Source organism: Bos taurus, chromosome 5 (assembly GCF_002263795.3).
Source record: "Bos taurus isolate L1 Dominette 01449 registration number 42190680 breed Hereford chromosome 5, ARS-UCD2.0, whole genome shotgun sequence".
Classification (NCBI taxonomy): Eukaryota; Metazoa; Chordata; class Mammalia; order Artiodactyla; family Bovidae; genus Bos; species Bos taurus.
In genome coordinates, this window is record NC_037332.1 from 101,836,303 (window position 1) to 101,845,296 (window position 8,994).

An 8,994-nucleotide genomic window follows, 5' to 3' on the forward strand; every position below is an offset into this window, starting at 1 on the left:
ATAGAACCCGGGCCACAGCAGTGGAAGTCCAGAATCCTAACCACTAGGCAACCAGGGAACTCTAAAATAAGCTCTTCTTACCAATGTTTTGGATGAGAAAGAAGAAGCAAAATGTCTACACATTATGTGAAATGGGAAGAGAGAAGATTGGAGGCATAGAAGAAAAAAAAAAAGAAGAAAAAAAAAGATTTAGATTTTAACAGAAACACTTTCAGGAAGTCATGGTTAGAAGTATGATAGCTCAAAGACACTCAAGTGCTATTAGAAATACTAGTGCAACACTGCTTTTTAAAAAATCGATAATCAACAAGGACCTGCTTGCTGTATAGCATGGGGAATTCTGCTCAATGTTATGCGGCAGCCTGAGTGGGTGGAGAGTTTGGGGGAGAATGGATGCACATATATGTATGGCTGTGTCCCTTCACTGTTCACTTGAAACTATCACAGCATTTTTTGTTAATTGGCTATATCCCAGTACAAAAAGATTTTCTTTCTTTCTTCTTCTTCTTCTTTTTTTTTTTTTTAAAGAAGTATTAGGTACAGTATGCAAAGCTAATGATTCAAACCACTTTATTTCTTATTAGTCAAAGGACTTGAGAACTTGAACATGTTTTATGTAGATGGTATATTTGTCCTCAGCAGATGTGTGAACTCGAATGATTTTTCCAGGAAGCTCAGAAGATGAGCAAGTCTGACCCTATTCTGTATAGGATTACATATTCTACAGCAAGTGAGAAATTAAGGACCTTATTCTCTCCACTTTCCACTGATAGGTACACATTAGAATGGAATTTGGGGATGAAAGCAGGTACTTTTTTCTTGTAAGAGCTTATCTTTTGACTTATCTGTACTGCTAGCTTGAGGAACTGATGCTAAGGCTGAAGCTCCAATACTTAGGCCTCCTGATGAGAAGAGCTGACCCTGATGCTGGGAAAGATTGAAAGCAGGAGGAGAAGGGGATGACAGAGGACGAGATGGTTGGATGGCATCACTGACTTGACGGACATGAGTTTGAGCAAACTCCGGGAGTTAGTGAAGGACAGGGAAGTCTGGCATGCTGTAGTCCATGGGGTCACAAAGAGTCAGACATGACTGAGTGACTGAACAACAGCTTGAATCTAAAATATTAGTCACTCGGTTGTGTCCGACTCTTTGCGACCCCATGGACTGTGTAGCCCACCACTCTCCTCTGTCCTTGGGATTCTCCAGGCAAGAATACTGGAGTGGTTTGCCATGCCCTCCTCCAGGGAATCTTCCTGACCCAGGGACTGAACCCATATCTCATGTCTCCTGCACTGGCAGATGGGTTCTTTACCACTAGCGCCACCTGGGAAACCCATAGAGAGAGTACAGCTGCTTATAACAAGCTGCTTATAACTTACATTTCCCAAAGTGTCATGTACCAGTATCTTCTAGGATATGAGCTAAGAGCTGAAAAGACTATCCATGTTCACCATGACTATAACATTCTGAGGGAACAAGAATGGTCCAGTTCCTAGTGAATCATCACTAAACCTGATGGTAATCCAGCTCCCAGCTCCTTTCTTATCCACCAAGAGACTCATCATTTCTGATCTTTTCCTTTAGCTAGAGGAAGTGAGAACAAGGAACTGAAAGTTGTTTTCCCAACTAAAATCTAGCCATACTATGGGGTAACTTGAATTGATTTACATTGTAAAGGGTCACTATACTTGAGGACATGAGAAATAATCTTCATTTAAATCACTTATTAATACATACATATGGAATCTAAAAAACATGGTACAGATGCACCTATATTCAGGGCAGGAATAGAAATGCAGATGTACAGGACGGACTTGTGAACATAGCAGGGGATGGGGAGGGTGGGACGAATTGAGAGAGTATAATTGACATAAATACACTACCATGTATAAAATAGATAGATAGTGGGAAGCTGCTGTATAGCACAGGGAGCTCAGCTCTGTGATGACCTGGAGGGATGGGAAGAGGGGGTGGGAGGAAGACTTGACGGGGAGGGGATATATGTATACATATAGCTGATTCACGCTGTTGTACCACAGAAACCAGCACAACATTGTACAGTTCAGTCTCTCGGTCGTGTCTCACTGTTTGTGACCCCATGAACCACAGCACGCCAGGCATCTCTGTCCATCACCAACTCCCGGGGTGCACCCAAACCCATGTCCATTGAGTCAGTGATGCCATCCAACCATGTCATCCTCTCTTGTCCCCCTCTCCTCCTGCCCTCAGTCTTTCCCAGCATCAGGGTCTTTTCCAATGAGTCAGTTCTTCACATCAAGTGGCCAAAGTATTGGAGTTTCAGCTTCAACATCAGTCCTTCCAATGAACACCCAGGACTGATTTCCTTTAGGATGGACTGGTTGGATCTCCTTGCGGTCCAAGGGACTCTCTAGAGTTTTTTCCAACACCACAGTTCAAAAGCATCAATTCTTCTGAGCTCAGCTTTCTTTATAGTCCAATTCTCACATCCATACCTGACCACTGGAAAAACCATAGCCTTGACTAGACAGACCTTTGTGGACAAAGTAATGTCTCTGGTTTTTAACACGCTGTCTTGTATAGCAATTAACCAATTAAAAATAAATTTTAAAAATGCCAAAAAAGAAATACTCTTCATTTAAATTAACCAGGTAGCACACATTATGTCCTATAACTAGTAACTCAATCATAAAAAGACAAAATTGTGTTTGAAAAATAAAGCTGAAGCCTAAGAATCTTCACAACCAAAATTACAAAGTTAACATAAAAACATTCTAAATGACTTCTGTACTTTCCTATTTCAATTATGCTTCTGAGAAGTTTTTAGATTTAGTTTTACTAAGAAGATTCTGTCAAACCTACATCTGCCTCCATGAAATCAATTTTCCAGAGTCTATGTGGGGAGGGAACCCAACTTATGTAAGAAGAAATGATGTAATTAGGATAGAACATTTCTGGAATATTCAAGTGCTGTTACTATGAGGTCATCTTGGGAGAAGAAGAACCCTGACTCTGGATCTGGATTCAGCATCTCTTTCAGTCTGACCATGGATCACTCACCTAGGGCTTAACACCAGAGAAGAAAATATATATTTGGATGAAAGTGGTGAGGGGGTGAATATTGTAAAAGCTGTTTGTGTTAAAGTCTCTAGATATTCACAAAAATTTCTCAATAATGGAACTGATATAAAAGGACCGAAGTATTTATTATTGGACAATGTATGTAAAAATGGGACACAAGTCAGTGTTACCCTTTTATTGACATATGAAGTGATATTTTCTGTACGTCTAGTTTGGACCAAAATGTAACAGGAGTTTCAGTAGACACATATTTGTTCTTCAAATGGAATTCCACTGCTTCCAAGCGCAGCATCCTCATTTCCAAACTCACACTCTTCGGTCAGGAGTTTCTCCTCTCCCAGATCTTCTTTCTTTGAGGAACGTGAAAACCAGCCTGCAATAGCAAGTTTAGGGACTGGTTATGTTTATGACTTAGATGAAACAGAGCCCTCTAGAGGCATCAGAATGGAGGACAAAGTGAACACACAGCATGCCTGGTGACTCAGATTGAGATCATTTCTGCATGATATAAAACACATCAGGAAAAGCATTTTAGATACAGACTGTTGATCTCAGACCATGTCCAGGAAGTATCTGTAACAGAGACTTAAAAACTTCTGTGAACTCTAATTTTCAGTCTGTATAGATGGTTGGGACCTGAAACTGGAGAAAAGAATTCTGAGCATTCGACTTTTCTCAGTACTAAATCAGAGAAACTGGTAAGAAGAAGGTACAACTCCATTATTATCTATCCCATGAGGACACTTAGGGAACGGATCCCAACTTCCCAAGGGTCTACAAGGATAACCCTAGCCTTTTCTGAAAGTCTTCAATGGCTAAAGCTGCTTCAGCTTCCACAGTTTTTCTTCTCCCAAGGAACCCCACTGCCCTCACACTGCTATGGCAAAGACGGTTTATTGGGCCTTCCAGCTCTGAAATTCTGTGGATCTGGGCAAACTCACAATCATGCCACCTATGCTCAGAAGGGCCCTGGGCTTGGTTTAAAGCTCTACTGTCACCAACTTCAATGTCTTAATAATTTTTGAACATGGAAATCCACACTTTAATTTTGCATGGGAATCTGAAAATTGTGAAATTAGTCCTACCATGGTCTTAAAGAAAGATGAAGGGATTCACACCTTTCATCCAAAACTGCCTCCATGAAAACATAGTTATCAGAGTAATCTTGACATTTAGCAGCTATAGAGTATCGAAATATATCTTAATATCAACGTTTTGCCATTTTAACTGTATTTCTTACTTTGTCACATCTTGGATTAACCACCTAAATCTTTTGATAATTTATGAGATTGTTGTGATTAAGAAAATAAGGTCATAGCATCAAAAAATACATGCCTAGTTGTAACTGCAGGAAGGTACCCACTGTGAAATCTGATTTAATTCCATCCTTCCTAGCAATACACAGAATAACTGAATATGGGCTCACTCAAATTTTGTCTTTCCAGGAAGGATTGGCTTTTAAGGGTTCGAGCGCATCTTCCCAGGAAATAAGACTATAACTATAAGAGATCAATCAGACTTCTTTTTTCTTGCTTCTCAGGGAATATTTTCTGGGAAATAGAATTTTGGGGACCTTATTATCCAAAATGCAGATCTCCTTATACAAAAACTATTAAACATTTCAAGATGGCAACAGGAAAGTGATAAACCAAGTGCAAGGTCATTCTTAATGTGGCAGCCTGTGCCATTGCAGAGATCACATGAAGGTGGACACTGGGATGGTCATCTCATTCATTTCACATAAAGAGATCTCAGGAAGAATTTCAGGCATAGAAGCCCTTTACTTTTGTCATTGAATTTTAGACCACTTCTCTTCTGTCCTTGAATAACAGTCAAGAATCTTTGGTGGAAATCATGCAAGTGGAGTCTTGAGAGTCCCTGGGACTGCCAGGAGATCAAACCAGTCAATTCTAAAGGAAATCAACCCTGAATATTCATTGGGAGGACTGATGCTGAAACTGAAGCTCCACTTTTGCCACCTGATGTGTAGAGCTGACTCACTGGAAAAGACTCTGATGCTGGGAAAGACTGAAGGCAAAGGAGAAGGGTGGAGCAGATGATGGAGCTTCCCTGGTGACTCAGGGTAAAGAATGGTAAAGAATCTGCCTGCAATGCAGGAGACCTGGGTTTGATCCTTGGGTTGGGAAGATCCCCTGGAGCAGGGCATGGCAACCCACTCCAGTATTCTTGCCTGGGAGAATCCTCATGGACAGAGAAGCCTGGTGGGCTACAGTCTATATGGTTCAAAGAGTCAGATACGACTGAAGCAACTAAGCACTCACACTCGCAGCAGAAGATGCAATGGTTAGATAGTATCACCTACTTGATGAACATGAGTTAGAGAGAACTCCAGGAAACACTGGAGGAGAGAGGAACCTGGCGGGCTATAGTCCATGGGGTCACAAGGAGTCAGATACCACTTAGTGACTGAACAACAAATGTAAGTGGAATGAACCCATCCCTGGGAATCAGGATAGCGTCATCCTGGATCTAACGGTGACTTCTTATGTAACCTTGAGAAGTCACACATTATCTACTTTGTTACTTTATTTGTGGAGTAGTGTTTGACTATACAATCCTTATGATCCCTTCAAGAATGGATAATCCCAGAATCTACAATTAAAGGTATTCTGGATAGTTGGTGGATATATCAGCTTCAAAATCCTGTTAGCATTTTCCACATAAAACATCAAAATGTTCACCAAATGCAATATCTCTCCGTAATATCTTTCAATAATATTTCTCAATTGTCTCTTGTTCTGAACTTTTATGATATTTTATCAAACCAGACATCTTGGTTTGGGAAATGCATTCACATTATCCATACATGTCCACACATCAGAAATTATTTTTTTTAAAGATTTTTTTATGTGGACCATTTTTAAAGCCTTTAATGAATTTGTTACAATATGGCTTCTGTTTCACAGTTTGGCTTTTTGGCTGCAAGGCATGTGGGATCTTAGCTTCCCAATCAGGAATCGAAACCACACTCCCTGCATTGAAAAGCGAAATCTTAAGCACTGGACCTCCAGGGAAGTCCCAATATATTGGAAACTCTTAGAGCAACTATACAGACAGAGAACTCAGTCTATTTCTTCCTCTCTGAGGTCATGAGACAGTAACTGAGGTGCTAAAAAAAAAAAAAAGAGGAGTTTAAACCTGCTGGAGAAACAGTCATTCCTTTCCTCAGAGCATGGTCCTCAGGAAGACAGACCCTCCCTCTAGAGGACTGAGGTTTCCATCTCCCAAAACTCTTTTCAGTATCTCTTCTACACAAGACTTTCCTACCCTCATCCCCATTTCCAAGAGCAGAAAGCCCTGCCTTGTGTAGGACACGTCCAGAATCAACTTTGTTTTCATTCCTCGGCAGCTCTGCCACAGAATCATCTAACAGGTAAGAAACAATCCAAGAATAGACATGAAAAGAAAAATACACGAGTGTATAAACCAGGTAAGGGGTCAGAGTAGACCCCCAGCCTTGACTTATTTTCATCCCAGAGAGAAGACAGTATTCACTGGGGATGGGAGATATCTGGTGGTATCTTCAGAGCATGGAGAGAGCTATAGGTCCAAAGTGGGACACAGGAATCTCGTATGTGGATGCGTGACCACAGGTGATGCTATGAATCACCCCAGATGATAGTTTATGCCTAGAAGAATACACGAGGGACTTCTCCACCTGACTCCATCTGTCTTTCCTCCCCAGGCTCAGGCTCACTAGTATGCTCACAGGCAGCCTCCCATAGATAATATTTACATGAGGACAAGATTGATACAAAGATTCTGAGTCAGAAACTCACATCTTGAAACACCTTTATAGAGTGCTATCTTTGACATCTCTGGGACTGCACTCAGCTCATCAGAGTCATTAGCCTCATGTCTTAGGGGCATACCCAGAATTCCTGGCCCAGTCCTAACCTGTGTCCCTGTACTTGATACTAAATTTATTGCTGTGATGTACAACATCATGCTTCCTTGGCATGCCTATCTGAAGTTCACTGAGGCTGAGTCCAGAGAAACACAAGTATCATTTTCCAGAAAATGTAATGAGGACAAGATGCAGATTCAGTATCCAACATTACAGTGTCTCCCTTCTCACCCAAAGCCCACAAGCTCTTATCATCATCATCTCCATTTTAGAGCCTACCTTCACACTTTATTTTCTGTCTGCACTTTTGAATCGCCAGGAAAACGAAAAAAAGGAACATGCAGGGTCCCAAGACGCAACCAAGGATGCCTGTCACGAAGAAGATCCCAGGGCCAGGGTGGGAGCTTGAGTGGTTCCCTAAGAAAAACATGTTCTCAGGGTGGGAAGGGACATGGGAGAATCCTGCCCCTCACTAGCACCTGCTGAGTGCTCAGGGTGATGAAGTCACAGCTTCAGACACAATGAGAGATTGTGAGAGCCTGGTAGACTGACCCAGGCTCTGTCCTCTGGGGACCTCAGTCCCATCCTATACTATTCTGAGGAGTTACACAGGAGAATACTAAGGACGTCAGTTCCAATCCCCCCAATTCATCCCATCCCCCTTTCCCTCCTTGGTGTTCATGTTTGTTCTCTATATTGGTCTCTATTTCTGCTTTATAAATAGGTTTATCTGCACCATTTTTCTAGATTCCATGTATACATATTAATATATAATATCAGTTTTTCTTTCTGATTTATTTCACTCTGTGTGACACTCTCTAGGTCCATCCATGTCTCTGCAAATAGCAGTTTCATTCCTTTTCATGGCTGAGTAATATTCCATTGTATATATGTGCCACATCTTCTTTATCCATTTCTCTGTTGATGGACATTTAGGTTTCTTCCATGTCCTGGCTATTGTAAACAGTGTGGCAAACAGATAACTAATGAGAACCTACTGTGTAGCACAGCAGATACTATTCAGCTCTCTGTGGTGACCTAAATGGGGAAAAAATCCAAAATGGAGGTGATATATGTATATGTATGGCTGGTTCACTTTACTGTACAGCAGAGTAAAGCAACTGTATCCAATAAACAGTTTTAAAATGAGAGAATGCTAAGGAATATCAAGAAGCTTTCCAACAGTCACAGACTCATAGTTCAGAAGCACCACACCCAGTCCCTTTCCAGGGAGAGAGCTTGCCCATATCAGAGCAGAGAGAGAGAAATTTCAGGGCACTCTTGTTCAGGAAAAGAACATCCTCGAAGGGAGAGGCATCCATGTATATGGAGAGGGATCCATTTCCCCAACTTTCCTGCCTCAAGTGAAACCGAGGGAGGGAAAATTTCCCTAAGCAGAGACTGTTGATCCCTTTCTGAATGTCCCCTCAAGGCACATTCAGTCCCCTCTGAAATGTGTGCACCAGAAAGAATCTTGACTAACTCACCTGTCACATAAGACAGAAGGAATGGAAAATTGTAACTGTTAAAATACCACCAGGCAAATTTTTCCTATGGTCTGGACATCAAAGAATCTCAGAATGTCCAAACATCACCAGGATATGCACCCTGACTCCCTCACTCGGTATTCCCCGGAGACTCTAGGTATCCCTCCAAAAGTGCCTGGAGAAACCCAGCAGTTCAGGCCATAGTCCCACCCAGTGTAAGAACATTTACAGCCCACAGAAATACTTCTTAGTTACATTTTTTTTTTTTTTTAAATTTTGGTTGTCCTGGGTCTACCTTGCTGCTCGGGCATTTCTCTAGTTGTGGAGTTCACTGTCTACTCTTCCTTGCGGTGTGCAGGCTTCTCTTTGAGGGGGCTTCTCTTGTTGCAGAGCACAGGCTGTAGGGTGCTCAGGCTTCAGTAGTTGCAGCTCCCAGACTCTAGAGCACAGGCTCAGCAGTCGTGGCACATGGGCTTAGTTGCTCCACTGCAGGTGGGATCTTCCCAGACCAGGGATTGAACCCATGTTTCTTGCATTGAAAGGTGGATTCTTTACCACTGAGACACCAGGGAAGCC

General features: G+C 41.9%; 1 long non-coding RNA gene across 1 annotated transcript; it reads right to left on the reverse strand.

The window, feature by feature from the left end:
* Positions 1 to 3,223: 3,223 nt before the first annotated feature.
* LOC112446754 (uncharacterized) lies at positions 3,224 to 7,660 on the reverse strand. Its single transcript, XR_003034842.2, has 2 exons — positions 7,211 to 7,660; positions 3,224 to 3,436 (listed from the first exon to the last, which is right to left on the reverse strand). It is a non-coding gene; the product is annotated as an uncharacterized lncRNA (long non-coding RNA).
* Between the last annotated feature and the right edge of the window lie 1,334 nt (positions 7,661 to 8,994).